At 44.3% G+C, this 18,611-nt stretch overlaps 1 protein-coding gene and 1 long non-coding RNA gene across 3 annotated transcripts in view; one reads left to right on the top strand and one right to left on the bottom strand.

Moving 5' to 3' along the window:
- The window catches only part of LOC306914577 (kinesin-like protein KIF1C), a 53,465-nt gene extending 38,987 nt beyond the window's left edge, over positions 1 to 14,478 (bottom strand). For both annotated transcript variants that reach the window (XM_079491679.1, XM_079491680.1), the window contains exon 1: positions 13,840 to 14,478. The gene's annotated coding sequence lies outside the window, so the exon portion shown is untranslated. The remainder of the gene's footprint in view (positions 1 to 13,839) is intronic.
- Positions 1 to 18,611, top strand: part of LOC306914596 — a 65,788-nt gene that overhangs the window by 15,742 nt on the left and 31,435 nt on the right. The gene's annotated exons all lie outside the window — the stretch shown is intronic.

Genomic DNA, 18,611 nt, shown 5'->3' with positions numbered 1-18,611 from the left:
CACCCCAGTGACCGCCGCGCCCAGGGCACCCCCCCGCGGACCTGCCCGCCACTGTCCTTTCTCTCCTGCCAGAGCGAACAGGAAGCTCTCTCTGTTCTTGGGGGATAGCATGGCGCTGAGAGGTCTCTAGGACTATGGTTTGCCTCCTGCCTAGGGTCCTCCTACGTCTCACCAAGACTGTTCATCTATTTGACACAAGAAACACGAATCTTTTACTAATTCGGCAGCACTGAGCAGTAACATTAGCGTTTTCTCTCTGCAGTCAGTCGATTCTTCATATCCATATGAGTGAAACGGCCCGGGATGATTTGTTTATTTTTGTTATTGACGTCAGACTTAGGAGCTCTATTAAGAACATGATAAGTGAGCTGGTTGATTTACTCAGAGAGAGAGAGAGAGAGAGAGAGAGAGAGGAGAGAGATTAAGAACACGTTTAGTAAGATAGTTGCAACACATTTATTTTATTCTCCGGCATTTTGATCGGTGTTATTTGACTCTTGCAACGTTGAGCGTATGTTTTCTCGTGCCAATAAAGCTCCTTTTGATTTGAATTGAGACAGACAGAGAGACAGACAGACAGAAAACCTGCTCTGTAATTTAGGCATCAATGTCCTGTAATAAAGACTGACACTGACATTCCATCTCTCTCGCTCTCTCTCTCTCTCTCACACACTCACACGCACGCAAGAACGCACGCACGGTCGCACGCACGCACGCACGTACGCACTCATGCGTGAAGACAGTGCATTACTAATGTTAATAATAAACATAACGTCTTCAGTGATAATCTTACTGTTGTAATAAAATGGTTCTGATAACACGCACACACACACACACACACAATGTCTATTTTTATGGCATTGTTGTCCCTAAGGCCTTTGTCTGGGCGTGTGTGAGAGAGAGAGAGAGAGAGAGAGAGAGAGAGAGAGAGAGAGAGAGAGAGAGAGAGAGAGAGAGAGACAGAGAACATTCCAGAGACATAGGGGCAGAAACTCTTACGTCACCCAGCAGGCATTCACACACACACATGCGCGCACACAGAATAACCTGTTGAATACACATTTACTGTACTCTCTCTCTGTGTGTGTGCGTGTGCGTGTGCGTGCGTGCGTGCGTGCGTGCGTGCGTGTGTGTGCGTGTCTACGCACGCGCTAACGGATTATTTAAACAGCTGGTTTGCAAACAAAGTTCCTTTAAAACTAGAAGAACCTGTTGTAGAGATAGACAGTGAACACACACTTCCCTGCGACACAGGTCGCTCCAATGAACTGCAGCGGCCAATGAGGTCACTCCAATGAACTGCAGCGGCCAATGAGGTCGCTCCAATGAGGTCGAGCACGGAAGTAGCGTTTTCTACAGGCAGGTGTTCGGGTGAATTTCACCCATGTTTAGTGATAGAGGGTAAAAAAACAACATCCCATTCTCCCACAACAATGGGCAGCTGATATCACTGGACAATTCTCACATGTCCCAAGAATAGGTGGACCAAAGGAGAAGTTCCCAGCTCCATTATTGTTTTGTTTTTTTAGGAATAGGCAGTACCTTGATTACAAGATGGGTCTATACCGGGGCACTGGAGGCCTCCACAGTGTCGGCTCTATGCCATCAAAGAAACGTTGTTTTGACCAAAAATGCCATCTGGGACAAGGAATAGGAGATACAGGCGATTGAAAGAAACAGATAGAATGGATTATTATGGTGCCGATGATCTAAGATGGGCGACCCAGTCTTGTGACAACAACAGCTAGCTACCTGATAAATGGTGCATTTATATAGCGCCTTTATCCAAGGCGCTTTACATAGATTGTGCATTACATTCATTATTAGGATGTTTAATTAATAGTATTTCATTTTCCGTGTATTTAGCATCTGTCGCTATAGGCAACGATGGCTCCCATAGTGTGACGTCAATAAAAATCCCCAAAAAACTGTGCACACGCTTGAGCTGTCTTTATCAGGTTTAGGTCTCAGATTGAGGTTAAAGGACGTTGTTGTCTGTCTTTATCAGGTTTAGGTCTCAGATTGAGGTAAAGGACAATGTTGTCTGTCTTTATCAGGTTTAGGTCTCAGATTGAGGTAAAGGACGATGTTGTCTGTCTTTATCAGGTTTAGGTCTCAGATTGAGGTAAAGGACGATGTTGTCTGTCTTTATCAGGTTTGGGTCTCAGATTGAGGTAAAGGACGATGTTGTCTGTCTTTATCAGGTTTAGGTCTCAGATTGAGGTAAAGGACGATGTTAGGAGCTCAATAAAACATTAATCCGACCTCCCCGTCAGACCCGGTTAGCATATTAGCGATTATATCTGAAATGGACGATTACTACTTCCGGTTCAGAGAGTGGGTTCAGGCTGTCTTCTTCTCTGCCTTTTCGTGCATTCTGTTCATGACAATTTGAGGTACTCTAATGTAATATTTCAACATGGAATTTAATATATTTTGACGAGAAACAAGTTAAGGAATTTTATTATACCGGGTAAAATATACGCAGGTTTAGTGATGGTGTGATAAAATAAGGTTTAGTGTTCTAGGGTTAAAAGGTAAACAACATAGCTTTGAGTTTCACACGCGTACACTGATCACTGGTGTCTGTCGGCCTTGAAAGGTTCTGTCTGTCTGTCTGTCTGTCTGTCTGTCTGTACACACGTATGTGATGTTTCTATGTACAGAGATGGTTTGTCACATGTTGTAGAGAGACTGCAGGCTGCACGCACGTAAGCACACACACGCACACACACACTAGCACATACATGACACATACAAGCACCTGATGTATAGAGAGCAAGACAGAGAACGTAGAGAAAATAGGAGAGAGAGAGAGAGACATAAGGTGCTTTTCCATCAAGCCTTTGCGAAAATAGGAAGCGGACATTCATTGATTCCCCATTTAAATCCATGCACTGATATAATACGATTCTTGGGAGAAATGACATAAGTTCATGAAATAAGTAGTAGCAGGTGACACGTACTATTTTGCCAGTAAAGTGAGACGCATATTATTTGACATTTATTTGACCTTTTGACTTTTTAGGCTATACAAAATTATAATACACGTACTGCCTGGTTGGCGATTGGGCTGCAAGTCCTCTACGGCTGTCCTGTCTTTCAATCAGGCTGTGTGTAAAATAAATAGGAGTGTGTTGTGCAGTGTTGTTTTTGGCAGCACATTTTGATTTTAGTTTTAGTCATAGTGTCTCTTCAATAGTTTTCATTTAGTTTCAGTCCCATTTTAGTCACCTGGAATGTTTTAGTGTTAGTCTAGTTTTATGTTGGGGCCTTGATCCCATCGTAGGCCTAATGATTGTTTTTACACTTGCTGAAAATAGCCGATCTACAAGCTCACAACGCATCGTGCTGCGACGCGTTGTGAGCTTGTAGATCGGCTATTTTCAGCATGCAACCAAGTGTAAAATGACTTATACTGGATCTCTTGTCCACTAGTCCCTTCCTCCTAATTTTTTCTCCTATTTTAGTCTAGTTTATATTTGTTGACGAAATTGTCAGTATATTTAGGTCACATTCTCACCTAATACTTTGGTAGACTCGATGCGAATGGGCGGAGAAGTTGGGATTCTTGCATATTTAATTTGCTGCGGTTTGCCTTCACACTGTGCTGTCATCCGCAGCAATTGGAAACGCAGCAGGGGGGACCTTTATCAATGTGTTCCATTCATAAACTAGCCTACACAGTGAAATCTATAGTGTTGAAATTATACTCATAATGTGCATGTGTCGTGCTGCCGGGGACTGGACCTCTCTCTCTCTCTCTCAGCCACACACTGTTCTTTTGGGCATGGAGGCACAGTGCTGAGTGCACTGAGAACAGACAGCAGCACAAAATGTTTATCGAGATGAAAGTCCCTACTCCCCAGTCCCCACACAGTGACAGCACTCAATGTTTACGCACAGACAGACAGACAGAATATTCTGTAGGCTACACTGCAGTGTTTTTATGTGTTTCCTTAAGCAATTGATAAATGTAGCCCCTCATTTCGACCAGGGCGAATCGACCATGTCTATCCACGGTAACGGGACATCTTTGCGCTGCGTAAAATATGCCTTCTCCGTCTCCAACTGTGTTTAGCTCCTCACCCGCCACATTGTTTGCTTCATTTCCTTTATTTGCTGCGGATTGCATTCCCACCTGCACCGAATCGTAATCAAGAGTCATTGGAAGCGAAGCGAAATCCCCGTTTTTGGTCGGAGTAGAATGCGGTTCTTTGATGCGCATTAGGATTCGAATGATGCTTCACACCTGCCAAACGAAGCGCACTTTCCGACAATGTGTAGCAGGATTCGTTTTAATCGCAGTAAAGCTTTCTGGTGTGAAGGTCACCTTAGTCTTAGTTTTAGTCATCTTAGCTTAGTTTTCATTTAGTTTCCATTTAGTTTTCGTCAGTGAAAAAAGGTAGTCGACGAAAAATGTTCGTCTTAGTTTTAGTCGACGAAATAAACACTGGTGTTGTCGTGTTGACTTGACAGGGCCTGGTTTAAACTAGTAATACTAGGTTTCGTCTTCAAGCACAGGGACGAGGGTCCCTGATGACTTTTGTGAATGGACGTGATGATTGTCTGTGAATATATTATTTTGCCCGTGTTACTAGTCTCCCCTCGTCCGTTCCGAGGTGTTTAAGGAGAAATACATTCACCGATCTAACTTCCATGATCAACACACTCACCGGGGGAGAGCAATAGACCATTTGCAGACCGCGGCCATGTTTCCATCAGAGTTTGGAGGCACTCGTTTTCAGTAAAGCAATGTCCTGTTGCCTAATTCAAAACAGGTGGTACGCAGGGCAGTTGAGTGATATCTAACGAGCACTTACAAACTCCTGCACTTAGAAAAATAATCATCTGCAAGGACACAAAGTAGCTCATAACATTTATACAGTGGATCTTTTTATGAAACAAACACTGAGGATAGAAAGAGGATAATTCAAGCTTTCTGTACAGCTGCAATGTTGGTGAGTTTGACGTTGTTTAACCCATTTTGGGCGGGAACCCCTTTTGGTGTTAGCATCATGTTATGCTTTAGCTATTGAAAAATAGCAGATCTACAAGCTCATAGCTCAAGAACGACTGACATAGAAACATAGCTTTTTCAGAAAACTGTCAGGATTTAGAAGACATTTTTAGAATCTGATCTCAGGTCAAAATGGGTTAATACAATCACATAGGACTTTTCTGTTTTGATGAATGGGCTGCCAATGGAAGTTGCACCTAGGTAGCACCTTGCCATTAACTTATATGGTAAGATGGCCGCGGTCTGCATATGGAGAATTGAGCCTGCAGACAGCAGAGGCTTCAAAAACAGCACTGCTAGGATCCTGAATGAGTGGCATCCTGTAAGGGTGGGCTGGGTGGCAAGACCATGCACTATACCCGAGATCTGAAATGGGATAGCACCAACACACACTACAGGATCATCTTTACACGATTCTTTCATCAGATTATTTTATACAGCACACACTGCACTATTTTAAAAATCAGAGGCATCACACACGTCCGTCCGTCCGTCCGTCCGTCCGTCCGTCCGTCCGTCCGTCCGTCCGTGCGTGCGTGCGTGCGTGTGTGTGTGCGTGCGTGCCCCCCTCCCCTGCATCCACACAGTAGCGATGTTTGATAACGATCGGAGCGCCCCACGATCAACTCGGGAGGGTTCAGATTGGATCTTTCAGCACTCACACCAGACGATTATTATCGTGTAGGGGGATTTATGTATCCACATCATCACACACACCCACCCTGGCCACCCTGCACCCTCCACTGACTCCCCATTGTTGTGCCTAGCGGGATGCACACGCAGATCAGACTACAGTTGTCCCGATGCCATTTATTTTTCAAGTACTTCATTTTTAGTACTCGTCGATACCCCTTTTCCTCATAGATGCAAATGGACCTCCGATCTACACTTGTCATTTATGCTCGTGGATCGGCTGTTTCTGGCGATTTGCTGCAGTGTTGGGTCAGACTTATTAGCATCGGACCGCTTACGAGTACTTGAGGGTGGTATCGGCCCGAGTAACCGATACCAGTATCGGTATCGGAACAACTCTAGATCAGACACACCAAAGGACCGACATGCGGAAACAACGGTCGGACATGAGGGTCGAACATGCGCTGCTCCCGTGCTTGTTGTTGGTCTAATGACAGTCGGACCAATAGTATGTCGGAACTAAAGCCTGTAGCCTAGCTGTTCCAATACGCAACTGTGTGTGTGTGTGTGTGTGTGTGTGTGTGTGTGTGTGTGTGTGTGTGTGTGTGCATTTCAGCACGGACAGTTGCAGTAGCGCTCTGTGACCTGGGGTGGCACTGTTGGGGTGGGGACCTGGAGTTTGCGCTAGAGTTCAGTACAATATAACAGCATAGTTGCACCGCTCAATTTAACACAGGTGTGATGTTTCATTTCTTTTCCAAATGTTCAAAAGCGATATATATATATGCGAGTTCAATGCTTTCCAATTAGAAACCTTTTCCATTCCCCATTTCAATTTTCCGACATAGCCCCAGAATCCACCACCCTCTCAAGCGCAAAAGTGTTTTTTGCGAAAGATGAACATAATTTTAAGGTGTTTCCGTTCAGTTTATGCGCAAGAGCTTTAATGCGCAATACCAAGGCTTAATGGAAACATATATATATATAGAGAGAGAGAGAGAGAGAGAGAGACAGAGAGAGAGAGAGTATAGGTGTCGCTTCATTTTGTGTTCTCGTGATAAATAGTTGGTACATATTATTACACACCCACTCACAAACACACATTGCCCAATAACATTACAACAACCCAACATGATTGAGCTAAAAATACTCTCTCTCTCGCTCTCTCTCACACGCACACACAGTGACACGCATAGCTGGAATAGCTTGCGAGCGCTGCTTTAGCAAGACATGCTAACTTTAGACACACACACACACAACACACACACACACACACACACACACACACACACACACACACACACACACACACACACACACACACACACACACACACACACACACACACACACACACACACACACACACACACACACACACACACACACACACACAACTGGCCTGCCATTGGCTACGTTAGCGAAGCAGCTAGCCAACTGGGATAGGTTTGTCTCTCCAGACACGTGTGTGAGATAATCAACTGATCTGTGCTATAGTGCGGCACAAATATAAACAGAAATAAGATCGCAATCTCCGTTCATGCAGACACCACCATGCGATCTCATTTCTAAATTTGATTAGGAATGGCACAGCACTAGTTGTCCAATTAATTTCAGTTACTCTTAGGTTTTTGCTACAAGAGAGAGACTTTAAATCAAGCATTATGATGTCTGTTTTAAAGCCACAGCTAGTTGGCTCTATGTGCCACATTTTAAATGTAGCGATGTTCAGCAACTACAGACTAAAAGACAAATACTAATATTCATGGAAAGAATTAGAATCGTGATCTCAATTCTCGTGGAGGAAAATCGAGATTCACATTTGAGCAAGAATCGTGCGGCACTAACTAAGTAAGCTATGATGACTAAAACTATGACTAAATATATTGACAATTTCATCAACAGATAAAAACTAGACTAAAGTGTTAAGGAGGGACTAGTGGAGAAGAGATCCAGTAGAACTAAAAGACAAGTCATTTATGCTTGATTGCGTGCGCTCTGAAAATAGCCGATCTACAAGCTCACAACACGTCACAATCAAGTGTAAAATCAGCCATTACGACGCCATCAAGGTACCGCCTAAATACATTTTAGTCGACTAAATCAACTGTAAATTTAGTCGACTAAAACTAAACTAACACTAAAGCATTTCAGATGACAAAGATTTGACTAAAACTACATTTTATTCAAAAGACTACGACTGAAACTAAATCAAAATCTGCTGTCAAAATCAACACTGGGATCGACTTATCGTGTCTGATTAATACCTGTGTTATTAATGTTTATAATTGCGATTAACGATTTAATTGTGTTTTTATTTGTATTTCTGTTCAACTTTTAGGCTTCATAATCACAAATTGCACAGGGGCAGATATGACAGATAACTTAATTATACAAAGAAATCACAGACACATTTTATATATTTTTTCTTTCGAACAAATGCACAAAATAGCAGAAATAGCAGATCTACAAGCTTACAACACAGATCTACAAGCTTACAATACGTCACTTTGTGACATGTAAGCTTGTAGATCGGCTATTTCTGCAATTTTCGAAAATAAATGTCGAATACGATTTGACGATTAAGCAAAGATAATTGTGATTATCTTACGGCTCATACATAGTCTGGATTTTCGGTGGTGAGGTGACCACCGAACTACAACATGACGTCACGAGCCGCGGTGAAGAGCAAACCACCACCACCGCCCCAGCCCTTCTCTCTGTTTTTACTCACCACCGCTTAACGTTATTTCAGCTCCGGTGGTCAGCTCACCACCGAAAATCCAGACTATGAATGAGCCTTACTCTTCATGTGACCACCGCACTCTGACTTTAGGTGCGTTACCCGTTCAAAGTCATACGATTTGTCACACACGTTACCGACGTAACCCATCTCTTGGAGCGGTGAGCCGCAGCCAAGGAGCGGTGAGCTGCAGCCAAGGAGCGGTGAGCTGCAGCCAAGGAGCGGTGAGCTGCAGCCGTGCCGCGCTCGAGAATCATTTGATTAGTAGATTTGACCCCCCAATCCAACCCTTTGATGCTGAGTGCCAAACAGGGAGGCATTGGGTCCCAGTCTTTGGTATGACCCATAAGGGTCATGCTCTCAGAGTAATAAGGTTCCATTTGGTTTCATTTTACACTCTCAAGAGTTAAATTATTGAATCTGCATCTCTCCCTTTACAAATTAGGCATTTAGCAGATGCTCTTTTGACTTTCTAAAAGGTACCAACATCAATAAATACAGCATGGAGTTGTGGACAAAATCTTATCCAACGACAACAACATATTCTTGAGTCTTGTGTCTGAGAGGCTAAATGGTGGTCCGTTCATGGCTCAAATGACCAATACATAATGGACCTTGATGTGAAAAAGAGTTGAAAACCCCACAGATTTAGACTCTGTTTTTTTTCTCCTATCCTGTGTGAAGTAAGAGAACTCCTGGAGTGTTTGTTCAGTAACAGGCCTCTCCACATGTTTCTCCAGTTCTTTCGTAAACACTACATACATCAGTCATTTATCAGCTTCATTTTTAAGTGGTGCAACCACTTCCTTAAGTGACTATGTGTGTCTCTGGGTGGCTGTCAGTGATAGTACAGTACAGTACAGTAGAGGGTACAGTAGAGGGACGCACACGGTAACTCTGTCATTTCTCAACCGTTTCGGACACGGGGCGGCTCGCCGGAATCAGGCCGGCACCCTGGGTGCGTTCCTGTGGGTCTGGAACTCCCCCCCCCCCGCCCCGGGGACCCCCACACGGAGTTGCACCACTTACTTCACACGGGTGTGATTTTTATTACTCTATTCCGCTTCCCATCATCTCTCTCTTTCTCCAGTGTTGTTTTCATCGACTAAAACTAAGAAAAACGAAAAATGTTCGTCGACTACATTTTTCCACTGATGAAAACTAAATGGAAACTAAATGAAAACTAAGCTATGGTGACTAAAACTAAGACTAAATATACTGACAATTTCGTCAACAAATAAAAACTAGACTAAAATGTTAGGAAGGGACTAGTGGACAAGAGATCCAGTATAAGTCATTTTACACTTGTTTGCATGCTGAAAATAGCCGATCTACAAATTCACAACGTGAACAGTACAGTACTTAAAGCAAATGTACTTGGGTTACTTTACACGACTGCTAATTTCACTTTTAACTACACGTCCTGTATCCGGCAGGAGTCGGGGTGCAACAGTTTAGACAACAGTCCGACGGGCAATTAGTCCGACAACGCCGTCGCTCGCGAGATGCGTGGACAGTTAAAACTAACCCGTGGCAGGTTAAAACTAACCTGTGGCAGGTAAAAACTAACTTGTGGCTTCCTGGGAGGTTACGTTTAGATTAGGTGTTGGATTCATGACTGTAGGACTGCGTCGGACCAAACATGCACATGTATGAGTCCTTTCTCTTGATTTGATGCCCTCCTGCTTCATCTGTCTCTCAGCTAAGGGGTCCCTGCTTCATCTGTCTTTCAGCTAAGGGGTCCCTGCTTCATCGGTCTCTCAGCTAAGGGGTCCCTGCTTAATCTGTCTCTCAGCTAAGGGGTCCCTGCTTAATCTGTCTCTCAGCTAAGGGGTCCCTGCTTCATCTGTCTCTCATCTAAGGGGTCCCTGCTTCATCTGTCTCTCAGCTAAGGGGTCCCTGCTTCATCTGTCTCTCAGCTAAGGGGTCCCTGCTTCATCTGTCTCTCAGCTAAGGGGTCCCTGCTTCATCTGTCTCTCGGCTAAGGGGTCCCTGCTTCATCTGTCTCTCGGCTAAGGGGTCCCTGCTTCATCTGTCTCTCGGCTAAGGGGTCCCTGCTTCATCTGTCTCTCAGCTAAGGGGTCCCTGCTTCATGTCTCTCTCAGCTAAGGGGTCCCTGCTTCATCTCTCTCTCAGCTAAGGGGTCCCTGCTTCATCTCTCTCTCAGCTAAGGGGTCCCTGTTTCATCTCTCTCTCAGCTAAGGGGTCCCTGCTTCATGTCTCTCTCAGCTAAGGGGTCCCTGCTTCATCTGTCTCTCAGCTAAGGGGTCCCTGCTTCATCTGTCTCTCAGCTAAGGGGTCCCTGCTTCATCGGTCTCTCAGCTAAGGGGTCCCTGCTTAATCTGTCTCTCAGCTAAGGGGTCCCTGCTTAATCTGTCTCTCAGCTAAGGGGTCCCTGCTTCATCTGTCTCTCATCTAAGGGGTCCCTGCTTCATCTGTCTCTCAGCTAAGGGGTCCCTGCTTCATCTGTCTCTCAGCTAAGGGGTCCCTGCTTCATCTGTCTCTCAGCTAAGGGGTCCCTGCTTCATCTGTCTCTCAGCTAAGGGGTCCCTGCTTCATCTGTCTCTCGGCTAAGGGGTCCCTGCTTCATCTGTCTCTCGGCTAAGGGGTCCCTGCTTCATCTGTCTCTCAGCTAAGGGGTCCCTGCTTCATGTCTCTCTCAGCTAAGGGGTCCCTGCTTCATCTCTCTCTCAGCTAAGGGGTCCCTGCTTCATCTCTCTCTCAGCTAAGGGGTCCCTGTTTCATCTCTCTCTCAGCTAAGGGGTCCCTGCTTCATGTCTCTCTCAGCTAAGGGGTCCCTGCTTCATCTGTCTCTCAGCTAAGGGGTCCCTGCTTCATCTGTCTCTCAGCTAAGGGGTCCCTGCTTCATCTGTCTCTCGGCTAAGGGGTCCCTGCTTCATCTGTCTCTCGGCTAAGGGGTCCCTGCTTCATGTCTCTCTCAGCTAAAGGGTCCTTGGCCTTAAAAAAAAAAAGAGATCCCCGGTCCACGAGTGTTGTGTACAGTATTACAAACACACAACATTGTGAGCTTGTAGATCGGCTAATGTCAAATGGCCGAAATGTATATAAGCTAAATCTACAAAGTAGACTAGCTGACTGCCATGGCATCAGCTAATGGGGATCCTTTTCAAATAAACAAATACATGTAAATAAACAAATTCTTTTGTGTTTTGGACACGTTGCGTTAGGTAATAAAAATCACACCCGTGTGAACTGAGTGGTGTAATATAGCCTGTCTGACGTAATGAAATCATGTCTGACGTAATGAAATCACACCCGGGTGAACAGGGTGAACATAGCAACCATGCTCATTTTTTCTGCACTAACAAAGCCAGTTGTAGGAGTGGTTTACACCACTCAAAAACTAGCCCCATATGGAACCTCTCCCGGATGTCTTCCATTGGTTTTTGGCCATGGATGACACATGACCATAGAGTAATAAAAGGATAGAGACCGAACCGGAGCGTTAGCACCTCCCCCCGCTATTAATTTCAGTGGAAGTTGCTCAGTGGCGTTTTGAAGCACCCGGAAGACTGCCGGAAGGAACCACCCAAGAGGAGAATTAGCAAGAGAGGCCAACTTTGCTTACTTCCTGTATCTGCGTGAGGTGGGCGGTAACATTATTAGGAGACAGGAAGAATGTTGGAGTCTATTCATTTCCAATGGGAGAGTGAACGTGAACACAGCTTCTGAACCATTCCTTAACTCCATGGTCACTGAACTAAATACTGGACCAAATCATCACAAGGCACACAATATTTACAAGATATTCATAGTAAAATGGCTTCTTTTAGCGAGACAAACCAGGAGAAAATCTACTTTGTTAATGACATTTCTTTATCCCAGCAACAAACTCTCGCGAGATTTGAGATGAGTCCGGAAGCCTCTCTCTGTCCATCTGCAATTTCACGGACAACACATAGGGGGCTCTGACCCCATATTTAAGATGATAATATGTGAATATTATAATGTGAAATGAATGGACATATTTAAAACGATTATAAATGATCCTTATGTGCCCAAATTAGAGCTGGCATACTTGGTCTGCATATTGAGACAGGCAGATATGTAGGCACGGTTGAGGAGGATAGATTATGTAGTCTGTGTGATCTAAAGGAAATTTGTATTGTCCATTCTACAACTCTATTAGGGAGAGACTTTTTAATGAGATAGATCCAAATCATGAATTTATATGGTTGGAGGACTTCGAGAAACTAAAACGACTATTTCAAAAGTACACCTTGTCAGTTGTTTTCAATGTACTTTGTTAAATGACTTGTCAGTGTTGTTGTCTTCTTCTTCTATCGGGTTTCATGGCGGTCGGCAAACCTAAATGGTGCATTACCGCCACCTACTAGACTGAGTGTGGAAACAGTGTTGTTGTCAGGGGGGGAGGGTGGAGGTCGGGGAGAAGCAAACCACGCCTACTATATTTAGGAGACCATTTGTAGGCTTTGTGTACCATTTCGCCTCTAGTGGCTCCAATGAAGTTGGCCCATCTTCATACATAAACCATCTTTGGAACCACCAAGGTCCAATGGCAAATATTGAGACGTGTGGCTAGTGTGTGGCTAGAACCCCTCAAAAAGAAAAATCACACTTGTGTGAGGGCCGCTCGTATCATCATACATCATCACATTCCGGACAATCACAATTTGGGTCTCAATTTCATCCTCACTTTTTATCCTCAATACATATACATTGCTCAGCCAATCAATTCATCGCTATGGGGTGCTCAGCCAATCAAATCGCTATGGGGTGCTCAGCCAATCAAATCATCGCTATGGGGTGCTCAGCCAATAAAATCATCGCTATGGGGTGCTCAGCCAATAAAATCATCGCTATGGGGTGCTCAGCCAATCAAATCGTCGCTATGGGGTGCTCAGCCAATCAATCATCATTGTCGTTGGATAAGAGTCCAGAACAACTCAACTGAGTTCTTGCTTTCTCTCTTCAACTTACTTAGGAGAGAACAGGCAAACGTTGATCAAAATAACAACACTTCTACATTTTCTAATTGTGTAGACTTCTTGTAAATTAAGTAAAGCAGATGTTTATACAATAATGTAACTCTTGAGAGCGTAACATTTTACTCTCTCAAGAGTTAAAGATCTATATAAATGGGTCCATTTGGTTACCAACTCTCCACCATTTAGCTGGGGACACTGGTTAAACACCACTGGTTTTAGACATTATGATGTGACGTCATATAGTCTACCAGTGTTTACAATACAACTATGTTCTGCCAACAGGATGCACCTATACCTACAGACATGACGTCATGTTATGGCTATGATGTCATATCACCTATATTTGCACATTGCCAATCCGAGCACCTGTTTCAACTTTATAAATGTCATGATGACGTCAGACTGATTTAAATTCAACTGAATTTTCATCATCCCGAAGCTGTGTGTGTGTGTGTGTGTGTGTGTCTGTCTTACCGGTACTGTGGAAGAATCGTGCGTGTAGTCTCGTGGTGTGTGTGTCTCCGGGTTTACACTCCCATCATGTCCGGTTAGGTTCACACAAAAACAACACTAGATTTCTAAAAAAAAAAAACACACACACACACACCCCAACAAAAATACACGCTGTGCGTGTGCGCGTGCGTCTATTAAACGGAGATTAATTTATATCGGAGGGCTCGTGACAGACTGACTGTTAGAAAAAAAAGTTTGATTAAAAAAAAAACTTCCGTCCCAGTTTAATAACGGGTTTTAACGTCCATTAAAAGTAATTTATTTTGATGTGTTGTGTTTTAGGTCGTTACATCCATAAAGTAACGGTTTATTCTGTTCGGTTCGGACACAGAGCTCTGGAATCACGGCAGAGGGAAGGGGGAAAAAGTGCTATTTGTGTCTGTCCGTTCGTTCACTCCGTTGGTTCTTCTCCTGGTTCGGCTTGTTGTTGTTTCTAGGTCCGAAACAGGAATAATAAATAATAATAATCCGGTTGTTTTGTTGTTCTTTAGGTTGTCTAAGGTTCGACCAAAAGTGGACAAAAGGTGACTCCAAAAAAAGAGAGGAAAATAAAACAAAAAATAAAAATAAAAGAATGGGAGAGGAGCGGCTGCCCCGGTGGCTGGCTGGCCCGGGCTGCGTGCTGGCTGGGCTGGCTGTGCCTGTGCGCGTGCGCGGCGTGCGACGTTGTGGGATTGAACGTGTGTGTGTGTAGAGTGTGCGCGCGGCGCGCGGCCCCGTGATGGAGAGAGAGCGTGCCTGCCCTCCTCCTCTCCTCCTCCTCGCGAGATGACGGAACTCTCGCGAGACGTTCCACGCACAGTTTAAAGTGACAGTCAGTACATGTGCTTCTCAACAGTAGGGTCTGGGCAGTGGGATAACCTCCCCAAGGCCCCCCATATGGGCCCCAGCACACTCACTAACAGATTTAACAGAAACCAAAAAAAATATTTTATTTATAAAGCCTATTTAAAAACAACCCAACAAAGTGCTGCTAAAGGTTTCATGACATTCATTTTTCGTTTTTCTTTTCGGTTTTATGACCTTAATTACATCCAAAAAACCTGAACTTTGAACATTCAGTGGATTTTCTGTGGTCTGGAGCTTTCTCTGGGGTTTGGAAGTCTTTATGAGCTGCAATGAAAACAGGCAAAACAGTGAAAACCGTGACATCTGCTGGCAAATCCCATTGACATCATTTATATGGGATTTGCTGTCTCTTACATCACAAACAGCAGGAAACTCAGAGCACCTGTTTGAGCCAGAATAGAAAACCCCACAGAAAAGCTACTGAATGTTAAAAGTTTAGTTTTTTGGGGTGCAATTAAGCTCAGAAAACCAATCCCTTTAAAGAGATTCTAGAACACGAGGCAAAACTCCCATTAAGTCCCATAGTAACAAGTCCATCAATGTGTCCGTACAGGGGTCAGGGGTCATCAATGTGTCCGTACAGGCGTCAGGGGTCATCAATGTGTCCGTACAGGGGTCATCAATGTGTCCGTACAGGGATATATCCGTGGCAAATTCTAGATTATTTTAGCAAAATAAATAAATAAATAGAATAGATCTACAAGCTCATAGAGCGTGCAGATCTGCTATTTTTGAAAAATCGTGAAAATGTGGCGCACATCTTTGAATATATATTCTTTGTGAACGTGAACGTTTTAACTCAAATCTTTGCTTCTGGGGGGGGAGGTCCCTGGAACAACATATTTTCAGATGCGGGTCGGCGGCCAATTAAATATATGTTTGGGGGGTCCTTGACATGAAAATGTTTGAAAACGACTGACATAGATGTTTCTATGTCAGTCGTTCTCAAACATTTTCAAAAAACTATCACGATTTAGAAGACATTTGTAGAATGGGCCTCAGGTTTAAATGTGTTAAAAGGTTTGAGTGTACAGTGTTGTACACTAAATGGAACAGAGCCATCATCTCAGAAGTCGGAAGAAGCCCGGGAGTAGGAAGAGTTCTTTCCAAAAATGGCGTATGTATATGTCATACTAAATGCCTATTCGCGTCGCCTTCGCAGAGACAGCTAAGGTGAGGCAGTGGCTCAGGAGGTATAGAGCAGCTGCTTATAGGAACAGGAAGGTTCCTGGTTCGATCCCGTGTCAAAGTGCCCTTGAGCAAGACTCTGAACACAATAATGAGCAGGTTGGTGTTGGTGCCTTGGATGTATAGCAGAGTGGCTCACAGCCTGTCGGTGTGTGTGTGTGTGTGTGTGTGTGTGTGTGTGCCATTCAGTCAGACACACCCCATCTGTCTGTCTGCCTCAGGGAAGGGAAGGCCTCTGGATGAATGGTCTTTTAGGGCCCCCCCCAATAACTCCACCCTACGCAGACAGACAGACAGACAGACAGACAGACAGACAGACAGACAGACAGACAGACAGTGGCAGACAGTGGCAGCGGTGGCCGAACGGATAGCGGCGCGGTCTAGATACCGGAAGGTTCCCAGTTCGAATCAGCCGTCCGACACGTTAAAATTACCACCGCTGAAATGCCCTTGAACAAGGCATCAACCACTACGATGAAATGTGTTCTATGAGCAGGGCCTGGCTGGAAACAAGTTCTTGAGCTTAGCCCAGATACCATGGGTAAATATAGATTTCATTTCATTTCATTTCACAGACAGACAGATCTATAGGCTCATGAATGGCATTTAACACTACTGGAGTTGAAAGTGTTGTTGTTGGTACAAATTAAATACATATGACCATTTAAAAATGACAGTATAGGACCTACACAGTATTATTTACATTTCCTTTTTTTTAATATTTCCCCAGGGGGCCCTATTGTCTCCTACTGTCTCTTCTAAATGCATGACACCTGACACACCCACCCCACCCGTGTGTGTGTGTGTGTGTGCGCGTGGGGGGGTCAGGATACCAGGTGTTTCCTCCCACATTCTCTTTCACACACACACACACACACACACACACACACACACACACACACACACACACACACACACACACACACACACACACACACACACACACACACACACACACACACACACACACACACACACACACACACACACACACACACACACACACACACAGTGTCGGGACCCAAGAAAAAGTGCATAGAAAATGAATTGTGTTCCCACGTCATGTCATTCAATGCATTTTTGCATAGACAATACCCATCTAGACTTTGGATTAAAAGTTCTGATAATATCGTGCAGTAAAAGTGTATAACCAAAAAAAAAAAAAATGGTGCTGTAGTGTTTGCTTGTAAAATGTGTTATTGTCAGGCACCAGAGTTGGTCAGCAAAGAGAGACACAAGGATTGTGTGGTTTTCTTAAAAAACAATATAAGGCAAAATTTAGCCCAAGGAGTGTTTGAAATGAAAAGGGTTGAAATCCACTGAATTCAACTATAATTGTAATGTGTAACCTAATTGGAATTTGGATTACATGTTTAAATGCCTTCCTTCCAGCCACATAGGACAGAACTGCAGTTATACTGACACCTAGTGACGGCTACACCACATTGCATTAGCTTTGTCTGCATTTCAACCACTCTAAAATCCTCAACACTTTAGTTGAAGAAGTTACAGTACTGCCGCTCTTGAACTAATGGAGATTTTATTTACAGAAATAAAGAACACCTTCGCGTCAAGAGGCTGCAAGAAAACGTCTACAGCAGGCATCTATTCCTGGTTTCTGAGTGGTGCAGGGCTGCTTCAAGGACCAGTAATGTGTCCCTACTCCCTATGTATAATGTATGTCCATATGTCTGTCTCCATGTATCTCACAAAAGTGAGTACACCCCTCGCATTTCTGCAAATATTTAATTATATCTCTTCATGAGACAACACTGAAGAAACGACACTTTGATACAATGTAAAGTAAACCCTCCCTTCAGAAACTGGGCCGCAGGGCAGTATTCCAACATGATAATGACCCCAGAGGCCAGACACACCTCCAAGATGACCACTGCCTTGCTAAATAAGCGCCTAGACCAGGCGTCTCTTCCTGGTTTTTAAACAGCTGGTTGGTGGAACTGACGCTCGCGCACGGCTTTAACTTGCAGCCTCAGCAAAGCGTTTCCTTTTTTTGGCAACGCTACAAGTTGCCTGGTCTTACACCCTGTGCCTGCACCCAAATTTGAGCTGTGCATATAGGAGCCCTCAGAAAAGTCAAGGGAAATAATGTAACCCATCTTTAGTTTCAGCTGTATCTAAATTTGTCTCACTGCTTTCTAAATGATCTATACCATCAGCTAACTATAACCAAGTCCTTTATGTGAGGCAGAGATTGCTGTGGAACTGACTGATGAGATCTGGAGTGTCTACCATTTTCAGATCGAACCTGATGTGCTAAATGCCTTGTTTGGTTGCTCAAAGGTTCAAAGTTGTATGCTATACCTACCAGCAGCCAGAAAGAAGTGTGAATCCTTCATACTCTCCTAAAATAGCACTTGCAGGTGGCTGAAATTCAGAACTAGGCCAACTGGCCCCTGTAAAAGGTCAGAGCCCCCCACCCCCCCACATACACACACACATCCATGCAAACTGTTAATGAAGTATTCAATCAATCAGCTCATCTTCACTCTGCCCAGCGATTTATAGCAGCGGAGCACATTTAGCGACGGACCGGATCAGCGGTGTCAACTCCGGGAGTGCTTGAGGGCTAAAGCACCCACTGACACAATAGTAAGCCAAATAGCACCCACTGACTGAAGGCTGAAGCTCCCCTCCCCCTGGTCATTTTGTCACGTAGGCACACACCTTTACGGTGT

This window comes from Electrona antarctica, assembly GCF_951216825.1.
Source record: "Electrona antarctica genome assembly, chromosome: 21".
Taxonomy (NCBI): Eukaryota; Metazoa; Chordata; class Actinopteri; order Myctophiformes; family Myctophidae; genus Electrona; species Electrona antarctica.
Note: the sequence above shows the minus strand (reverse complement) of the source record. Positions and strands in the feature narration are given on the sequence as shown.